This window comes from Hyperolius riggenbachi, chromosome 5, assembly GCF_040937935.1.
Source record: "Hyperolius riggenbachi isolate aHypRig1 chromosome 5, aHypRig1.pri, whole genome shotgun sequence".
In the NCBI taxonomy this organism is placed as follows: domain Eukaryota; kingdom Metazoa; phylum Chordata; class Amphibia; order Anura; family Hyperoliidae; genus Hyperolius; species Hyperolius riggenbachi.
The window spans coordinates 420,482,169-420,502,448 of NC_090650.1; the positions used below are offsets into that span (position 1 = coordinate 420,482,169).

The 20,280-nt window shown below is 48.4% G+C and overlaps 1 protein-coding gene across 3 annotated transcripts in view; it reads right to left on the reverse strand.

The window, feature by feature from the left end:
• Nucleotides 1–20,280, reverse strand: part of CYRIB (CYFIP related Rac1 interactor B) — a 195,531-nt gene that overhangs the window by 76,407 nt on the left and 98,844 nt on the right. For all 3 annotated transcript variants that reach the window (XM_068238025.1, XM_068238024.1, XM_068238026.1), the window contains exon 2: nucleotides 1,314–1,397. The gene's annotated coding sequence lies outside the window, so the exon portion shown is untranslated. The remainder of the gene's footprint in view (nucleotides 1–1,313; nucleotides 1,398–20,280) is intronic.

A 20,280-nucleotide genomic window follows, 5' to 3' on the forward strand; every position in this document is an offset into this window, starting at 1 on the left:
AGCGGACCTAAACTCAGAACTTCCTCTCTGCTCTAAAAGATACCCAACAGCATAATAACCTTATTTAAGAAGTAGTTACTTATTTAGCAGTCTGTTTATTTATTTATTTACAATGTTTGTTGGACGAATTGGCTTTGCACAAGTGACACTTAGCTCCCATCACGCTGTTAGCGGCATGCAACCGACCTGTGGCCAGCAGCGCGGTGTCCGTGTAGACCAGGACAAGCAGCGGCTATGGAGAGGTGGGTGGTGCCAGCATTCGACGTGTCCTCAGAGTCATTGCACATTTCAGCGTGCTCCGCCTACCTCAGATGACGCAGGGGCACGGGCACGTCTCTTTTCTAGATGTCACCGACATTGCCATGAGGATAAACTAACAGCGCAAGGAGGATGACAATGCACAGGGCGAGGATGAGAACCCGTGTGATACATTATGCAAGGGGCAGAAATTAAATCCCAGTGTGAAAGAGCCCTACGTTAGGAAAGAGAAGGAAACATTGCCCTAGTCTGGCCACAGCAATACAGACCACAAAAACTCTAACCCCCTCCCACACTACCCAATGCTTCTCTGAGGCTGGACTAGTGCTGTGACTTTACTTCATGCTGGTTTGCTTTCCTGAGAAACAACAGAATAAACAGCAGCTAGGGATTGGCCGCTAGGTGTGAGAAAGCCCAGAATTAGGGCTGGTGCACACCAAGAGCGGTTCTGAGCGTTTTTAAAAACGCCAGAGCTTTGAAAAGAGCTTGGATAATGTATTTCAATGGAATGGATCACACTAGAGCGATTTGTTTTTTCCCCAAACGCAAACTCGGGTCATGCAGCATTTCTGCTGATTTCTGAGGCGATTCAGCCTCAATGTTAAGTATAGAAAAGTGGAAAACCGCTCTGAAAAGCGCTAGATCAGAGCATTTTCCAAGTGTTTTTGTCACAGAAGCTGTTCAGCTGCAGCTTTACTGTAACCAAAAAAAAAAAAAAAAACTACACCAAAATGCTTCAAAAATAGCTAGATGTGTAGAAAATAGTTCTGCAAATGCCTAGAATCACAAAAAAAAAAAATCACTCCAAAAAGCGCTGAGCGTTTGCGAATACGATAGCGCTTTCTGGTGTGCACTGGGCCTTCCTCAGCAGCATTTGCCTCAGACATCTCTGCCTCCCACACTGACTTGTCCGGACAGAAAGCGCGAGTCAGGCAGGAGCTATGTGGCCGTCCTGACTGAAGGGGGACGCAGGTCCCAGCATGCAGTGCTCTGCGGTGAGCCCCAGTCATGCTAGAAAGTCTCTGAAGTAAGGGGACAGCTGAGCAAATATTTACCAGAGGACGAGAGCTTCTTCAAGTGGTTTGCAGAATCCCCACTATGCCAGACGAGGAGGTGCAGCCGCTCTTGTTCCGGAGGATCTGAAAGGAAGAAAAAGCCACAGTCAGCCAGGGCACGACATCAGGTGCGCAGGCCAGACACAGACCTGTCTGCAATCACAGTCTAGCCATACAGAAGCATGGACGATGCACAGAGAAATCAATCCAAGTGTAATCTGATGTACTTGTACTGAAAACCGGGAAAACTGGCTGAAACTCCCCTCCCCAGGCTTCTGCAACTCCCCCCCCCCCCAGGCATCTGCACCCATCATGTCCAACCAGGCTTCTGTGCCCGTCCTCTCCCCCCAGGTGCCTGCGCTCGTCCTGTCCCCCCAGGTGCCTGCGCTCCTCTTGTCCCCCCAGGCTTCTGCACCCCTCCTGTCCCCCCAGGCTTCTGCACCCCTCCTGTCCCCCCAGGCTGCCGAGTCCATCCTGTCGCCCCAGGCTGCCGAGTCCATCCTGCCGCCCCAGGCTTCTGCACCCCTCCTGTCCCCCCAGGCTTCTGCGCCCCTCCTGTCCCCCCAGGCTTCTGCGCCCCTCCTGTCCCCCCAGGCTTCTGCGCCCCTCCTGTCCCCACAGGTGCCTGCGCTCCTCTTGTCCCCCCAGGCTTCTGCACCCCTCCTGTCCCCCCAGGCTTCTGCACCCCTCCTGTCCCCCCAGGCTTCTGCACCCCTCCTGTCCCCCAGGCTGCCGAGTCCACCCTGTCGCCCCAGGCTGCCGAGTCCATCCTGTCCCCCCAGGCTGCCGAGTCCATCCTGTCTCCCCAAGTTTCCGAGTCCTTCCTGTCCCCCCAGGTTTTCGAGTCCATCCTGTCCCCCCAGGTTTCCGAGTCCATCCTGTCCCCCCAGGTTTCCAAATCCATCCTGTCCCCCCAGGTTTCCGAGTCCATCCTGTCCCCCCCAGGCTTCTGCACCCCTCCTGTCCCCCCCAGGCTTCTGCGTCCCTCCTGTCTCCCTGGACAACACTTTTTGCTATTGAAATACATACATCAAGGGGACCCAGGAGAGTGCACAACTGAAACGCAGCCACAAGTGAGCAAGAAAAGAACGGGGAATGAGGAACTATGAAAACGATATTAGACCAATTGTGTCTAGCACTATCACAAAAACATTTCCCCAAAGTAATTGCAGAAAAAACTGTTACGGAATTTTCAGAAGACTCAGCAGAATTGGACAATTGAAAATTGCAGGACATACAAGGTAGTTCAGCATAACAGATGGGAAACACAGAGAGGAACAGGAACTGGCGCAATGAGATTTCACAATAGCACAAAGAGTTACAAAGCAACACAAGAACGCGTCGGGGGAGCATGCGCTGCCGAGCCACGCATTGTGGGATGAAGCGCAACTTGGCCAAGGTTTAGGGCACTATTGCGGGTGACAGGAGCCACTGAAGAGAAAAAAAAATTATGATATAATTAATTTGTTGTGTAGTACGGATAATTACTAGAACATTAGCAAAGAAAATATTCTCATATTTTTTCAGTTATATTTTTTTTATAACATTGCATCATTCTCTAATATTTGCAGTTTACACTCTACTCACCACTCTAAATGATTTTACAGAGCAGGCCAGTGAACTTTTGAACTGTCCTCTGACATTGTATTTTTTTTTTTTTTTTGGCAGACACTTGAAATAAGCTTCAGAAGACAGACCTCTTTGCGACTTGTTGGCGCTCAATGGCTCTTTTGCACAGATAACTGGAGTTTCTTAACTCTTCCTGTACTGGAAACAATATTAGACTTATGTCTCTGCTCCTAATGTTTTATTTTTTTTAGCTGTACTACACATACAAATCATCATATAATTTTTATTTCGCTTCAGTGTCTTTAAATTCTGAAAATATGAACATGAGACTATGTTCTATGCTGCTAATGTTCTATTTATATTAGTACTACACATACACAATTTTAATAAGTGCATTTCCAGTTCAGAGTTTACAATCTACCATTATAGCTAAAGGTCCCTTATATAAAACGGGGTATGAATTATATATTCTGGAAGTGGGAGGAAACCAAGATGCACAGAGGCAACCCAAATTTCACACGGCTCATGTCCTAACCGGTAGTTGAACTTTTGACTCTTGTGCTGGGAGGCGAAAGCTCCATTCACTTACCCAACACACTGCCTGGATGTAACCGCAACCATTACTGGCTGTTTGATTGCAGCCACAATCTCCGGAAATACCACTTTGGCAGCATAAGAAGAACTTTATCGCTGTGAATAGGCGACTGGCTGGAGGACACAGAAAATCCTGCAAAAATCTCAGCAATGAAGCAAAACCAGTTTACGGGCCTGCAGTGCCTCCACTCCCCTCGCCTGAGGTGCAGGAATGTGTACTACTCATCTGAAGAGTACCTGTCCCACACACACTGCCGAGGCTGTACGGTAATGCAGGCTGCAGTGGCTCCCCTCGCCTGAGGTGCAGGAATGTGTACTCATCTGAAGAGTACCTGTCCCACACACACTGCCGAGGCTGTACAGTAATGCAGGCTGCAGTGCCCCCACCTGAGGTGCAGGAATGTGTACTCATCTGAAGAGTACCTGTCCCACACACACTGCCGAGGCTGTACAGTAATGCAGGCTGCAGTGCCTCCACTCCCCTCGCCTGAGGTACAGGAATGTGTACTCATCTGAAGAGTACCTGTCCCACACACACTGCAGAGGCTGTACAGTAATGTAGGCTGCAGTGCCTCCACTCCCCTCGCCTGAGGTGCAGGAATGTGTACTCCTCATCTGAAGAGTACCTGTCCCTCACACACTGGAAAGGCTGTACAACAACGTGACCTGCTATTTCATCATCTAGGAACACAGCATGGCTGATCGGTGATGGGCAGAATTACAGAACAGCCCCCACTTCCATATAATCACCTTTAGGTCCCTCAATTTCAAAAGTCAAGTGACCCCTCTATCAGCCTTAAAGTACTGCTTAAAGAGGAGCCGTCAGCCATACTATCTCAGGAAAAAAAAAATATATATAAGTAGATAAATACTTGCTCTACTTACATAACATTTGTACTGCACGGTCCACGTTATGATTCCTGTGAATTTTATAAAGGAAAAGTATAGAATCCTATTCTAGACAGTTTCCATATTTACTGTGGCTATTTTGAAGCCAGTCGTGATGTAATATCCGCCCTTAGTCTCCTCTGCCTGATTTGCCCGCCCTTCACTAAAGAAAGTGCATTGTTTCAGCCTGAGAAATTTTGGCCAGAGAGGAAAGAGGTGTGGGAGGGGAAAACAGGAGGGAAAGAGGCTTCAGCCAATCAGGCTGCATTAGTTAAAGGGATACTGTAGGGGGTCGGGGGAAAATGAGTTGAACTTACCCGGGGCTTCTAACGGTCCCCCGCAGACATCCTGTGTTGGTGCAGCCACTCACCGATGCTCCGGCCCCGCCTCCGGCTCACTTCTGGAATTTCAGACTTTAAAGTCAGAAAACCACTGCGCCTGCGTTGCCATGTCCTCGATCCCGCTGATGTCACCAAGAGCGCACAGCGCAGGCCCAGTATGGTCTGTGTCTGCGCAGTACACTCCTGGTGATATCAGCGAGAGCGAGGACACGGCAACGCAGGCGCAGTGGTTTTCTGACTTTAAAGTCTGAAATTCCAGAAGTGAACTGGAGGCTGGGCCAGAGCATCGGTGAGTGGCTGCGCGGGCACAGGATGTCTGCGGGGGACCATTAGAAGCCCCAGGTAAGTTCAGCTCATTTTCCCCCGACCCCCCTACAGTATCCCTTTAAGTCTGAGGAGAAGTAGTGAAGCAAAAAAAAAAGACAACCCAGCATGCCCAGCAACTTCTCGTGTACCAAATTTTCTGTGTACCAAGTAAAGGTCCGTACACACGCCTGATCAAAGGCAACGCCCGGCGGATCGCTCAGAAACAGCCTTATCAGTCCACCGACAGACTGTACACACGCTGTACTGTCTGCTGAAAACACGCCCAGCAGGAGGTGACGACGGACCCGTTGTTGCCTTTGATCAGGCGTGTGTACGGACCTTAAAGAGAATCTGTATTGTTAAAATCGCACAAAAGTAAACATACCAGTGCGTTAGGGGACATCTCCTATTACCCTCTGTCACAATTTCGCTGCTCCTCGCCGCATTAAAAGTGGTTAAAAACAGTTTTAAAAAGTTTGTTTATAAACAAACAAAATGGCCACCAAAACAGGAAGTAGGTTGATGTACAGTATGTTCACACATAGAAAATACATCCATACACAAGCAGGCTGTATACAGCATTCCTTTTGAATCTCAAGAGATCATTTGTGTGTTTCTTTCCCCCTGCAGCTATCTTCCACTGAAGTGTAAGGCTGTTTCTTCCTGCAGAGTGCAGACAACTCTGCCTGTATGTAATTCCTCTGTATGTGAAAGCCCAGCCAGCTCAGAGGAGGATTTATCCAGCTTGTAAAAGATGAGAGAAGAGAGAAGCTGCCCTAATCTAAATAATACACAGGCAGGGTGCAGAGAGGGGAGATGCATCACAGAACCACAACACTGAAGAACTTGGCAGCCTTCCAGACACAGGCTGACAAGTCTGACAAGAGAGAGATAAGTTGATTTATTACAGAGACAGTGATAGTAGAAAGTGCTGCAGTAAGCCAGAACACATTAGAATAGCTTTTGGAACTTGTAGGATGATAAAAAACAGGATGCAATTTTTGTTACGGAGTCTCTTTAAGAGTCATGTAAACTGGGGAATGATCATTTATCAACAAGAAAAGTAATAGTGATGTTTAACTTTTGGACTGCCTGGTTACCATCCTTATTACTTGTTTACCAGATAAAAATAAATAATTGATTTTTGATTTTATGCCCGACAGCTACTCTTTAACTAAGAGGAATATGGAGGCTGCCATATTTAAAAGCGGACCTGAACTCAGAACTTCCTCTCTGCTCTATAAGATACGCAACAGCAGCATAACCTTTTAAAAAAAAACATTTCTTTGTTGCAGGCAGCTGTGAAAATCCTGCAATAAATCTGCACAGATTGTACTTCCTGATTCATGGAAGCAGACATATTGCTAACATCCTGTGTTTACCAATTACCTCTCTCTGCAGTGGCAATCAGCTAACACGGCCCAGGGATCAAATTACAACTTGTGATTAGTCACTGATGAGGGGAAATCAGACAGGCTAAACTCTCTAAATACATACAGTATGGATTTCTCCGTTTTCCTTCTGTCCAGTGCTAGAGTTCAGGTCCACTTTAAAAAAATGCACATTACCTGGCTGTCCTGCTTAGCCTGTTTCTTATAATCTCAACCATAGACCCTGATAACGTGTTTCTGACTTAAAGCGGATCTGAGATGAAAAACTAACTATAACTAGTAACTTGTCTATATATCGTATCTAAAGTTTAGATAGTTTACACAACAAATCTAGCTGCAAACAGTTTTAATAGAATATGATTATTTCTTCCTGTGATACAATGACAGCAGCCATGTTTTTTGTAAACCTTAAACACGGGCAAGCTTATCTGTATCTTGAGCACTCAGCCTGTGAAAAAACCTAATCCCCCCCCCCCCCTTCCTCCCCTCTGCCTCTGAAATCTCTGGCTAGTAACACCTCCCCCTCCTCCTGCCCATACTGAGCACCTATGAGCCCTTGCTACTGTCTGAAAATGCCTTGGCTTTCTGAAAACCTGTGGGCGTGGCTTGTGTAGTTTATAGGGAATAAGAGTATTAAAACAAAAACAAAAAAGTATTTGGCTTGAGGAATGCCCTATAAACAATAGGAAAGGAACAGAATTATGCAATGAGTAAAAGTTTATCTCCACTTTAAGTCTGACTGGATTAGCTGCTGCAAGTTCGTTTCAAGTGAGATTCAGGCACTACTGATGGCGGAATGATCAACTGGACCGCCAGGCAACTAATATTGCTTAAACCCCTCTCCTGACCATCTAACGCAAGTCCTGGGGGAGAAGATTAGCAGAAATCGCTCTTCCAGCCGCGATCGTTGCTTGCAGACTGAAAGGAAAGCAAACGGACGTTTGTTTTCGTTGTACAGCACTGCGATCTACCGCAGCACTGTACTAGGGACAGCTCTTTCACTTGGCTGTCCCCTGGAGCGGCTGAGCACGCGATCCCCTCGGGGGAGGGAAGAAAAAAAAACTGCAGCAGCGATCAGAGCCCACCAACATAAAGCTCTGTTGGTGGGCAGAAAAGGGGGCAAACTCATTTGGCTGCTAAGTTGTAACCGTGCAGCACGCTGTTAAAGCTGCAGAGTGCTGAATTGTAAAAAAAAATAGCCTGGTCACTGGGGGGGGGGGGGGGGGGTAAGTCTGTGGTCCTCAACTGGTGAAGAAAAAATAAATGTGGCAGCCTCAATATTACGCGCACTTCAGGTGACCTTTAACAGTCCTTTTAAATGGAATGAAATGTAACTATAGACTAGACAATTCTGCCTGATCACACAGAACTGCACTGCCTCCATTAGTGATCGGAAAACCACTTTAAGAACGAAGTCAATATTCTGAAGATCAAACAATGCCCCGATATGGGTCCAAACATTACAGAGGTCCTGTAGTGACACACAGAGAATGCAGGAGATTATTCTGGATACTCACTTTCCCTAATTTTCCTGGCTTCAGCATCAGAATCACTTCCTATCTTTATAGATTGCTGTATATTGGTTTGTAGCCCCGCCCATCCAGTGATTAGCCTAGGCCAGTGACGGGCTAACCTTGGCACGCCAGCTGTGACAAAACTACAAATCCCATCATGCCTCTGCCTCCCCGAGTTATGCTTAGAGCTGTCAGAGTATTGCAGTGCCTCATGGGACTTGTAGTTCCACCACAGCTGGAGTGCCAAGGTTAGCCATCACTGGCCTAGGCTTTCAAGCTATGCAGCATTCTCCAACCACAACATTTCGGTGAGACCATACATTATTTTCACGGACTTTGGAATGCTCAGAAATAAACATTCCACAGAAATGCACCTGACAGGACAAAAGATGTTGTCACTTGTGAAATTTCAGTACGTAAATCAAGGTGCGGAAAGATTTTACAACGGGCAAATACTGATTAAATAACGTATAAACAATATTACACACAAAACAAAACAAAAAAAAGCTGTTTTATCCATTGCGTCATTTTCACTACAGTTCCTCTTTAATGTGACAAGAGAAACAAGTGCTGAAGGGACAGAGAGATCGGGGACATGTGGCAAACTACATGACAATTAGTAAAATGTAAGCTATGCAAGCAGAAGCTAACAAGCCCGCAATCAGAGAAAGGGAAGTCCAAGGTCTGAATGAGGAAGCATTTGTACAACGCCTTCCTACAGAGGCTGTGAAATGAACTCGGCCTGCATCCTGTGCAACATTACTTTCCAGCCAAGCGTGTAATTGCCCACTGAGTGTACAGCCTAACACAGAGCACCAGTATGCAGGAGGATGCACAGAGTGTACAGCAGCACACAGAGCACCAGTATGCAGGAGGATGCACAGAGTGTACAGCCAAACACAGAGCACCAGTATGCAGGAGGATGCACAGAGTGTAGAGCCCCGCACAGAGCACCAGTATGCAGGAGGATGCACAGAGTGTAGAGCCCTGCACAGAGAACTAGTATGCAGGAGGATGCACAGAGTGTACAGCCCCACACACTGAGCACCAGTATGCAGGAGAAAGCAGAGTGTCCAGCCACAAACAGAGCCCCAGTATGCACAGTGTCCAGCCACACACAGAGCACCAGTATGCAGGAGGATGCACAGAGTGTACAGCCCCACACACTGAGCACCAGTATGCAGGAGAAAGCAAAGTGTCCAGCCACAAACAGAGCACCAGTATGCAGGAGGATGCATAGTGTCCAGCCACACACAGAGCACCAGTATGCACAGCGTCCAGCCACACACAGAGCACCAGTATGCAGGAGGATGCACAGTGTCCAGCCACACACAGAGCACCAGTATGCATAGTGTCCAGCCACACACAGAGCACCAGTATGCAGGAGGATGCACAGTGTCCAGCCACACGCAGAGCACCAGAATGCAGGAGGATGCATAGTGTCCAGCCACACGCAGAGCACCAGTATGCAGGAGGATGCATAGAGTGTCCAGCCACACACAGAGCACCAGTATGCAGGAGGATGCAGAGTGTCCAGCCACACGCAGAGCACCAGTATGCAGGAGGATGCATAGTGTCCAGCCACACGCAGAGCACCAGTATGCAGGAGGATGCATAGAGTGTCCAGCCACACACAGAGCACCAGTATGCAGGAGGATGCAGAGTGTCCAGCCACACGCAGAGCACCAGTATGCAGGAGGATGCATAGTGTCCAGCCACACACAGAGCACCAGTATGCAGGAGGATGCATAGTGTCCAGCCACACACAGAGCACCAGTATGCAGGAGGATGCACAGTGTCCAGCCACACACAGAGCACCAGTATGCAGGAGGATGCACAGTGTCCAGCCACACACAGAGCACCAGTATGCACAGCGTCCAGCTACACACAGAGCACCAGTATGCAGGAGGATGCAGTGTCCAGCCACACACAGAGCACCAGTATGCATAGTGTCCAGCCACACACAGAGCACCAGTATGCAGGAGGATGCACAGTGTCCAGCCACACGCAGAGCACCAGTATGCAGGAGGATGCATAGTGTCCAGCCACACGCAGAGCACCAGTATGCAGGAGGATGCAGAGTGTCCAGCCACACGCAGAGCACCAGTATGCAGGAGGATGCATAGTGTCCAGCCACACACAGAGCACCAGTATGCACAGTGTCCAGCCACACACAGAGCACCAGTATGCAGGAGGATGCACAGTGTCCAGCCACACACAGAGCACCAGTATGCATAGTGTCCAGCCACACACAGAGCACCAGTATGCAGGAGGATGCACAGTGTCCAGCTACACGCAGAGCACCAGTATGCAGGAGGATGCATAGTGTCCAGCCACACGCAGAGCACCAGTATGCAGGAGGATGCATAGAGTGTCCAGCCACACACAGAGCACCAGTATGCACAGTGTCCAGCCACACACAGAGCACCAGTATGCAGGAGGATGCACAGTGTCCAGCCACACACAGAGCACCAGTATGCATAGTGTCCAGCCACACACAGAGCACCAGTATGCAGGAGGATGCACAGTGTCCAGCCACACGCAGAGCACCAGTATGCAGGAGGATGCATAGTGTCCAGCCACACGCAGAGCACCAGTATGCAGGAGGATGCATAGAGTGTCCAGCCACACACAGAGCACCAGTATGCAGGAGGATGCACAGAGTGTACAGCAGCACACAGAGCACCAGTATGCAGGAGGATGCACAGAGTGTAGAGCCAAACACAGAGCACCAGTATGCAGGAGGATGCATAGAGTGTCCAGCCCCACACAGAGCACCAGTATGCAGGAGGATGCATAGAGTGTCCAGCCCCACACAGAGCACCAGTATGCAGGAGGATGCATAGAGTGCCCAGCCCCACACAGAGCACCAGTATGCAGGAGGATGCATAGAGTGCCCAGCCCCACACAGAGCACCAGTATGCAGGAGGATGCATAGAGTGCCCAGCCCCACACAGAGCACCAGTATGCAGGAGGATGCATAGAGTGCCCAGCCCCACACAGAGCACCAGTATGCAGGAGGATGCATAGAGTGCCCAGCCCCACACAGAGCACCAGTATGCAGGAGGATGCATAGAGTGTCCAGCCCCACACAGAGCACCTGTATGCAGGAGGATGCATAGAGTGCCCAGCCCCACACAGAGCACCAGTATGCAAGAGTTCGCTAGAGGATGCACAGACTATCCACTAAATAATACACATTGCCTGGCAGTCTTACTGATCTTCTGCCTCTAATACTATAAGCCATAGACCCTGAACAAGCATGCAGATCAGATGCCTGACAAATCTGACAAGATTAGCTGCATGCTTGTTTCAGATGTGCTATTTAGACCCCACTGGCCAGAATGATTTGCAGGGCTGCCAGGCAACTGTTATGGTATAAAAGGAAATAAATATGGCAGCTTCCATAGGTTGCACACCTTAGGTTCCTTTTAACCTTTTCGGGACCGGCCACCTACCCCCCCTTAAGGACAAGGCATTTTTGGCGGGAAGGGGGTGCGCGCGTTTGGGGGGGTCAGGCGGCCGGATCCCGTGTGTGGCTGCCGGGCATTGTGTCCCCCTTTGGTGGCCTGGGCCCCCCCTTCTGCCAGCAGCCTTCACTTACCTTCCAGGCTCCAGCGATGAGCCGCACGGGACCCTCTTCTCCGGCCGGCATCTCCGCTTCATCTGACGAGCAGTTCCGGGTCGCGGCTTGATGACGTCATCAAGCCGGGACCCGGCGCTGACGTCAGATGAAGCGGAGATGCCGGCCAGAGCGGACGGGGGCGCCGATCGTCGCTGGAACGGCAGGGAGGTGAGTGGATCCTCTTCTTTCCCCCCCTGCCGCCGCAGCTGTCAAACAGATCACTACGATCCGACGGCGATCGTAGTGATCGTGTGATCAGCAGCCATACGCGATGGCTGCTGATCACTCGGGGGAGATGTCGGCTGTCATATGACAGCTTGATCTCCCCCTCCGGGTGCGCACGATCGCGTCGGGAGCGGAAATTTCGGGCCAGCGTAGATCCTACGCCGCATCAGGCTAGAACAGCCACAAGTGCGGCGTAGGATCTCATTCACATGGTCCCGAAAAGGTTAAGCAAACAAGCACATTCCTGGCATAGAGGTTTAGCTGCACAGTCCCCAGATTGTTAAATCAGCACCAATACGCTAAAGTGCGCACTGGTCCAAAGTGCTGATCCTGAAGTATGGAAGACACCATATTTTTTTCTCAATCGCGTCAGTTTTCTATGTGATGCCGGGGTACCCCTTTAGCTCCTGCAATGTGACCAGGATGCACATGAGGAGTTCCTATTCTCAGATCTGCTTGAAAAGCGGACCTAAACTCAGAACTTCCTCTCTACTCTAAAAAAAAAAGATAAGCAACAACATAATCTTTAAAGTAAAACATTTCTTTGTTACAGCTGATACAAATCCTGCAGTGTGTCTACTTCCTGCTTTCATGGAAGCAGACATAGGGCTCTTTTCCACTATGGAATGCGATCGCGATTCCGATCGCGATCGCAATCGCGTTTCAATTTCCACCATGCGACTGCGATTGAGCTACTATACTCATTATAGTCCAGCTCAATCGCATACAAAACGCGGCAGGACGACGATTGCGCTTTGACCAAAATCGCATCGCAATCGGATCGCACTAATGGAAATTGCTGCTGCAGTTTCCATTAGTTTAATGTACCTTGCGATTTGCGATCAGAAGCAAATCGCAAATCGCAGGCTAGTGGAAAAAGGCCCATAGGGTTAACATCCTCTGTTTACAAATTAGCTGTTCTGCCATGGCAGAGAAGATTCCTGAGGGGACATAGCTGAAAGATCAAATTACAACTCTTGCTTAGTCACAGATGAGGGGGAACTAGCCAGGCTAAACACTCTAAATACACACAGGGTGCATTTCTCTGTCTTCCTTCTGTCCCGTGCAAGAGTTCAGGTCCACTTTAAGGGACCGGGAAATCACTCAGGCAGACGTAATAATGAAACAGTTTACAGCCAGAAGGTGAAGCTGAGGTTTTGCACGGCGGCCCCTTGAGAGACGCGACCATGTAGGGAGTGTGATGTGCTGCACAGGAACAAGCCGCTGGACGGGACTCTCTCACCCGACGTGCGAATATACGAGGGCTGAGCCAAATACCACCACTTCCTTTCTACTGACAAATACTCACTTTTCAGGTTGAGGGGGATGGGTGTTCTTGACAGAGTGGCTGGATAGTATTCTGGTTAAGGGCTCTGCCTTTGACATGGGAGACCAGAGTTCAAATCCTGGCTAGGGTCAGCACCTATTCAGTAAGGAGTTCTTAGGCAAGACTCCCTAACACTGCAGGGTGGCCTCTTGAGCGTGTCCCAGTGGCTGCAGCTCGAGTGCTTATAGTCCGATAGGAGAAAATCGCTATACAAATGTCCAGATTATTATTCTCAGGGGGGAGTTGCAGAGCATATGGTGGAGCATAGGGGTAAAAAGAGTTCGGAGTTAGCTACGGAGCTGGCATGGAGAAAACTAATGGGTCCCCTTAACCACTTGCCGACAGCGCACTCATAACGCGCGTCGGCAAAGTGGTAGCTGCAGGACCAGCGACGCACATCTGCGTCGTCGGCTGCAGGCTAATTAATCAGGAAACAGCCGCTCGCGCGAGCAGCTGCTTCCTGTCAATTCACAGCGGGGGGGCTCCGTGATTATCCTGCGGGCTGCCGATCGCAGCTCGCAGGCTAAATGTAAACACAAGCGGAAATAATCCGCTTGGTTTACATTTTTACAACGCTGCTAACAGTAGCAGCGTTGTACTAGATCAGCGATCCCCGGCCAATCAGCGGCCGGGGATCGCTGTCACATGACAGGCAGGAGCCTGTTAGAGGCTGCACAGGACAGACCCGCTCCTGTGCAGCCTCTGATCTCCGGGGAAGGGAGGGAGGAGAGGGAGGGGGGAATCCTGCAGTGGAGGGGGCTTTGAGGTACCCCCCCCCCCCGCCACCCACACGCATAGAGCGATCAGACCCTCCCCAGCACATCATCCCCCTAGTGGGGAAAAAAGGGGGGCGATCTGGTCACTCTGCCTGGTATTTGATCTGTGCTGGGGGCTATAGAGCCCACCCAGCACAGATCTCAGAAATCGGCGCTGGTCCTTAAGGGGGGGGGGGGGGGTAAAGGCTGAGTCCTGAAGTGGTTAAAGAGAAAAATCAGAGGCGCCAATAGAGTAAAAATGTACCAATTAAAACCAAATTAAAATTGTGGGTGGCAGTGGTGGACCTGCCCACCTCCAACAAAAAGAACCACTACAATGGTTGACAATATAAATTTGGCAATATAAATTTAATAAATTTAGTACTCCAACAATAACAATTAGTTTGCAACGCGTTTCACGGGACCCAAGCCCGCCTCCTCAGGCAAAATACATACAATCAGGAGCAGCCGAGTAGTAGTCTGTACTAGCGTGGCGCCTCGCGTTGCCAAATTTATATTGTCAACCATTGTAGTGGTTCTTTTTGTTGGAGGTGGGCAGGTCCACCACTGCCACCCACAATTTTAATTTGGTTTTAATTGGTACATTTTTACTCTATTGGCGCCTCTGATTTTTCTCATTACGTGATATCCACTTGGTGGATGGGTGTGGACACCCCCCTCTTTTTTCTTCTACGCAGAGAGCGACTCCTTTTAACCTGAGCGGGGACAGGTTCAATCTCCCCGTCTGTGATACTAGTGGTTGCCTGGTCCGGCAACCTACACTTGTGAGTATAACTTACTATTTTTACCCATACGATTATCAAACTTACAATAATACACTATTGGGGGCTCTCGATTTTCCCTTTTCTTCTTCTTCTGAAGTGGTTAAACCTCATTTTAAGTGGGACAAGACCTCCCCCAAAATCTGTTTCTTTAACAGTTTCGAAGCATTAGAACTTTGTTTTTCTCACCCAAGCCTCATTTTTAGCTGCAGAGAAGAAAACTGCCCGGGCATTTTTCTTCTGATGCTGTGCAAAGCATGATGGGATTTCTGATGTTGTTCTCATTCTGCTGTTTTGGTGCAATTTTTTATTTTTAAAATTTGAATTTGAGATTTGAAGCCTAGCACGTGCATCTGGGAGGGGTGATCAGGACACAGGACAATTGGAACTGTGTCTCATGTTCCCTGTCACCTCTTTTCAACCAAAAAGATGGCTGCCCCCATGAAAAGGATGGCTGCACCAATGAAATCACAAACATTTGCCTGTTCTTTTAAAACAGGGTGGGTAAGAGATTATATTACCTATCTATTTTAGTTAAAATAACTAATGTAACTTAATGACGGTATGTTTGTTTAGGCTGAAGTTCCCCTTTAAAGAAAACCTGTAAATGAGAAAAAGTTCCCCTGGGGGGTACTCACATCGGGTGGGGGAAGCCTCCGGATCCTATCGAGGCTTCCCCATCCTCCTGTGTCCCACGGCAGCGTCGAAAAAGCTCCCGGAACGGCGGGGATGTCAATTTTTATCTTCCCAGCTCCAGCGCAGGCGCAGTATCGGCTCTCCGCTCGGTGATAGGTTATCACTGTGCTGAGTGCCTCTATAGCGCCCCCTGCTGGAGCCAGGGAAGGTAAATATATTAGCCTCGTCAGGCTTGTCAAGCCAGGATTGTGGGACACTTCAGGGGAGCCAGCGCTGGACTGTCTGCAGCTACAGGGATGGGGAAGCCTCATTGGGACCCGAGGCTTCCCCCTACCAAGGTGAGTACCCTCTAGGCCCTAGGGGACTTTTTTTTTTTTGTTACAGGTTCACTTTAATCCTGCTTTAAATTAACAAGTTGCCCATGCACTATCCCCCTTGCAATGCATTAAAATTCAACATACAGGTTTCAGACATGGTGTGAAATGTGAATAAAGCTTAACTTTGTACCAAGAGGTCAATAAACGCAAATATTCAAACTAATCTGTAGCTGGTCGGCTAGTCAACAACATAACATGATGAATTTAATCACATACCAAGTCGCAGGAAATATTGTTATGCTTTCTTGTACTTAAAAAGAACATTGCCACAGGGTGGAAGGAAAGCAAGATTTGGGGGGGGGGGGGGAAGAGTCTCCTCTGATTGGCTGCCTCTGATGAGACACACCGATTGGTTGCCACGGTCCCTGGTGTTTAATTAACAAGCTCTTTGGGGACTACATTCTGCGACTGATAAGCACTGCTTGTTCATTAACGCACACTTCAAGGCAAACTAGGCCACGCAGCGATAGATAACAGCGCGAACGTGTGAACTCGGTCGTTCTTAAAAGCATTTGGTGCGACGGAGGTGGCGGCGGACGCGGCGTGCTCTGTACAAGCGTGGCTAATGTAACCTGACGGCGAATGTGTGAGTGGACAGAAAAGAGGAGGGGGGGGGGCGGCGACACAGCCTGACTTTGCTTCCTTTCAGAGAATGCTAACTAGTCGTATCACCCGTAGCAGCGTCGCCCAGAGCCCAGCGAGGAAACGCTTCATCCGGGGAACGCGTGGCTGGCAGGGAAAAGTCACGATGAATATTAGATTAATTAACGTCTTCAAAGGGATCTGTGGCATGTTTTAATTGTGAGCATGTGAGCCAGTAATGACTATGGTATAGACGGGCTGCCGCACAGCGATGACCTCGTTTCTATACTGGCAGCCGGCATCCATCGAGGAAGGGATAAAAGAAAAGGAATTGCAGAAAAGCAACTTATAATAACTGTACTGAGGGAGCCTATAGAAGGGCTGCTCATAAGCAACGGCGCAAAAAACTCCCAGAAGCTCCGGCCTGACAGCTGACAAATGGGCCCCAAGTAACATCCGATCTCAGAAAAATGGCAAACTTTTAGTTTTGAATACTGTGGAAAGGGTTCCAATATTCTAGGTTTTATGGCTGTCTGTTTCACCAGTGGACAGTGCTTCCCTCCCAAAGTACGCCACCAAAAGTTTGGTCAGAACATGAAGAGGAACTATCAAAGAAAATGTCATTCTGCAAACCCCACATACCTATAGAGCGTTTAGCCAACCACAATAGAAAGCTTTTCAGAAGTCTCTGATCACAGCCTGTGTGGGGGAAAAAAAAAACAACCTCCTGTATCAGCTTTTGTAACAAAGTCAGCGTAGGGGCCAGAGCTGTACTATGTAGATAGGTTGCACTTCTCGGTCACTTCTCACAGAGGAATGATTTACTGTTTGTTTCTGCTCTGCTCACACACACTGCTTTCTCGCAGATCATATGAGAACAGCAGAGAGATTTTTCAGGTACAGAGAAAGGATATGAAAGAAGGACCTGCACTTTATCCTGTACTTGCATGCTTACACCCCCCATTCAGAATGAGCGCTTTCAGGCTGTTAACACAGTTTCCTATAGACTGCGTAAGGCAGAGAGACAAAGGAACAGCTGATGAGTTCTTTACACACTATCAGATGCTATATTTCTGCTTTGTATCATTCTGAAGACATTTTACTCTCAGTATTACAGCCAGTGAAGATTGTTTCTGTATCCTGGATGTGCTGGACACAGTCCTCCATACTTATGACCACAGTAAAAACTGTTCTCAGTAAAGGTCATATTTTCCTCACATAAAAAATGAAAAGATGAAAAAAAGCCTACGTATAGCTATTTACTAGTAATTACTGGAAATATATGTGGCATTTGGAATTTTCGTTAACTTTGATACTTGTCCTTTAAAGAGACTCCGTAACAAAAATTGCATCCTGTTTTTTATCATCCTACAAGTTCCAAAAGCTATTCTAATGTGTTCTGGCTAACTGCAGCACTTTATACTATCACAGTCTCTGTAATAAATCAATGTATCTTTCCCCTGTCAGACTTGTCAGCCTGTGTCTGGAAGGCTGCCAAGTTCTTCAGTGTTGTGGTTCTGCTATGCACTCCCCCCTCAGGGGGGAAAGAAACACACAAATGATCTCTTGAGATTCAAAAGGAAGGCTGTATACAGCCTGGTTGTGTATGGATGTATTTTCTATGTGTGGACATACTGTACATCAACCTACTTCCTGTTTTGGTGGCCATTTTGTTTGTTTATAAACAAACTTTTTAAAACTGTTTTTAACCACTTTTAATGCGGAGGGAGCGGTGAAATTGTGACAGAGGGGAATAGGAGATTTCCCCTAACACACTGGTATGTTTACTTTTGTGCGATTTTAACAATACAGATTCTCTTTAAGAAAAAGGCCCCAATGAAAAGAAACTGGTCATTAATATCCCGGTGAAGCTTCATGTGCTATTACAATAACCCTTCCCTCTAGTCACATAAGTGAAGTCTAGTTGATTAAAATAAGCACCAGGTACCTTTATTTTTAATGAGAAAAACCAGTTGCATGAATACGACAGTTCTGTGGAAAGTTTCATTTCTGAGCATAGCAGAACTGCACAGATTTCTGGGAGGGAAGAAGAGGTGTGGCCAAGCTCTCAGGCCCAGCCCCCTCTCAATCACACTCTAGGGCAGGGGTGTCAAACGCAAATACAAAGTGGGCCGAAATTTAACAATGGGACCAAAGTCACGGGCCAACCTCAATGCCTAGGGAATGCCTTCCTCCTTTATCCAGTTCCTTGATGTCCAGTGTTCCTCACCCCTCCCCTTCACAGTTACCTGGTGTCTAGTGGTTCTCCCTTTCTCCCCTATATAGTTCCCTGGTGTCTAGTGCTCCCTCGGTTGATCCAAAACATTTTTCTGGCGTCTAGTGCTCCCATCTCCCCTATACAGTACCCTGGTGTCTAGTGGTTCTCCCTCCCCTATATCAGTGATCTGAAAACGTGGCTCTCCAGCTGTTAAGGAACTAAAAGTCCCACAATGCATTGTGGGAGTCTGACAGCCATGATTCATAAAGGCAAATACATTGTGGGACTTGGCTTCTCAGCGGTTAAGGAACTACAAGTTTGCAGATCACTGCCTTATACCGTTCCCTGCTTTATACCATTTCCCTGGTGGTACCCCCTGGTGTCTAGTTCCCCCTCTCCTGGTTTACAGTGGTCCCTCCCCTCCCTCCCCTATACTGTTCTCTTGCGTACAGTGGTACTCCATCGCCCATACAGTATCCTGGTGTCCCTCCCTTCATATGGCTTATCTGGTTATCTAGAGCAGAGGTTCTCAACGTGTGGTACGGCGTACCCCAGGGGGTACTTCTGATGGTTTCAGGGGGGTACTCGGGCTTCATATACTTAACCAAGAATAACCTATTTTAGAGTTTTAAGGAAAATTATACATCTTATTTAAAACAACACCAAATTAGTATTTAAGTTAAATTAAAAATGCTTAGTAAATTGATTTTCAAACCAATTTAATCATGACTACGATTAAATATATATTTGTCAAGGGGTACTTGTGATAATTTCTACTACTATACTAGGGGGTACTTGGTGAGTACAGGGTTACAAAAGGGTACTTACCAATGAAATGTTGAGAAAACACTGATCTAGAGTGGGCCAAACATAATGCAACGTGGGGAAAACCACTTGCAGGCCAATTTTAAAGGCTTTGCGGGCCACATTTGTACTGTGGGCCAGAGTTTGACATGTATGCTCTAGGGGGGTGGATTTAAAATCTTCTCCCCTTGGGGGGGGTGTGGAGAATCTATGAAACGTTGGCTGCCTTAGTGAGCAGGGGGAGTGTTTTGGACACAGCAGTTCTTGAAAGCCAGCAAAGCAAGAAGCACACCATCTTTTAGAAAAGATCTGGAGGTGTGAGGTGTGTGTGTGCGCGCAGCTTCTCTCTGTGCGCGCGTCTCTGTGTTTCATTTACTTTGAAACAAGAGTTAGTACGGGGTTAGCTGAATAAAACTGGACTTAACAAATGGATTCCTCGTCAGGCCCAGCCAAGCCCTCCGGGGGCAGATTGGATTTTGTCAAGCTGTGTTACAAACATGTTCACTTTTCACTTTCGATTCGCAGAAGCCGCTCCGGCCGCCACTTTCCATCAGGGAGGTCAGCTTGTGGCGGAAGCCTCCGCAGAAGATATATTTGGGAGAAAGTCAAATCCACAGATCCAGAACAATAGCCTAGGCTTGTGCCTGTGGCTTCAGGCTCCACATTCCATGTTTTACAAAGCAGGAAGCCGGCTAGCTTCTGTGCAGCAGCCATCCCACTCTGCATCTCTGACAGCTCATCGTCTGTCATTAGCACACACTGCCCCTCTAGGTATTAGCATGCAGCAGCCTGCCTCTCTTCCCCAGATCCTCTCCCAGCCACTTGTGAGTGCCGAGTCTCTGATGTGCGGCTCACTTCCAGCAATATCCATCCTCTGCCTTCCCAGAATCCCCTCCTCTCTCCCCCGGATCCGCCCCCCCCCCCCCCCCCCCCCCCGCCACCTGTGAGCACCGAGTCTCTGTGATGTGCTGCTCGCATCCAACAATATCCATCCTCTGCCTTCCCAGAATCCCCTGCTCTCTTCCCCAGATCT